Genomic DNA, 1,566 nt, shown 5'->3' with positions numbered 1-1,566 from the left:
TCACTTCTCCGTCTCGTGATCAATGTTCCCTCTAATTTATTTTTTGGGTGTGCGGCCCCGTCAATTTGCACTTGTGCGCGGTTGTCCCCCCCCCCCCTAGTGAACGGCCTGTGCGTGACTTCCAGACCGCCGCGCAGATTAACGGGAAACATTGCTCGTGATGTGGTTACAGTTTCCTGTCGATTAGCATCTGTGTCAATGGTCATGGGAAGAGCGGTGTGCATTTATACGACACCTTTCACATACTCGGGACCTTCCGGAGCGCTGCTCAGCGGACTAATTACTTTTTGGCATGCGGCCATTGTTGTTCCGTAGGCAAACGCAGCAGCACACAGCAAGATCCCACCAGCAGCAACACAAGAAGTTTTCAATGATGTTGGTCAAGGTACCTTTTAGAACATAAGAAATAGGAGCAGGAGCAGGCCATACGGCCCCTCGAGCCTGCTCCGCCATTTAATAAGATCATGGCTGATCTGATCATGGACTCAGCTCCACTTCCCTGCCCGCTCCCCATAACCTTTTACTCCCTTATCGTTTAAGAAACTGTCTATTTCTGTCTTAAATTTATTCAATGTCCCGGCTTCCACAGCTCTCTGGGGCAGAGAATTCCACAGATTTATAACCCTGAGAGAAGAAATTTCTCCTCATCTCAGTTTTAAATGGGTGGCCCCTTATTCTAAGATTATGCCCCCTTAGTTCTAGTCTCCCCCACCAGTGGAAACATCCTCTCTGCATCCACCTTGTCGAGCCCCCTCATAATCTGATACGTTTCCATAAGATCATCTCTCATTCTTCTGAATTCTAATAAGTCGAGGCCCAACCTACTCAACCTTTCCTCATAAGTCAACCCCCTCAACCCTGGAATCAACCGAGTGAACCTTTTCTGAACTGCCTCCAAAGCAAGTATATCCTTTCTTAAATATGGAAACCAAAACTTTCTCCCCGTTCTTCTTGGAATACTACGCTGAACAGACAGACGGGGCCTCGGTTTAACGTCTCATCCAAAAGACGGGCACCCCCGACAGTGCAGCACTGAAGTGGTAGCCTAGATTAGGTGCCTACATCCTGGAGTGGGGCTTGAATCCATGAGCTTCTGACTCAGGAGGGAGCGCTACCAACTGAGCCAAGAACTGAAGCCTGGATACCGTTCTCCGCGCTGTTTTGGACTTGACTTAAAGGTGGCAACCCTCTCTCTACGGTGCGGAGCAATTAGTCTCTCATTGACCTCTGGGTGTGCAATTAGCCTCTAAGTGACTTTACAAATACATCTTGTAATTTTAAAGGGATGAACAAGGTTACACACAGCTCCATTTTACCAACAAAGTAATACATTACATAAGAACATAAGAAATAGAAGGAGGAGTAGGCCATTCGGCCCCTTGAGCCTGCTCCGCCATTCAATGAGATCATGGCTGATCATTACCTCAACTCCACTTTCCCGCCCGATCCCCATATCCCCCATTCCTTTACTATCCAAAAATATATCGATCTCTGTCTTGAATATTCTTAATGAGTCTGCACAGCCCTCTGGGGCAGAGAATTCCAACGATTCACCTCCCTCTGAGT

Source organism: Pristiophorus japonicus, chromosome 18, assembly GCF_044704955.1.
Source record: "Pristiophorus japonicus isolate sPriJap1 chromosome 18, sPriJap1.hap1, whole genome shotgun sequence".
Lineage (NCBI taxonomy): Eukaryota > Metazoa > Chordata > Chondrichthyes > Pristiophoridae > Pristiophorus > Pristiophorus japonicus.
This window is presented reverse-complemented; position numbering follows the sequence as displayed.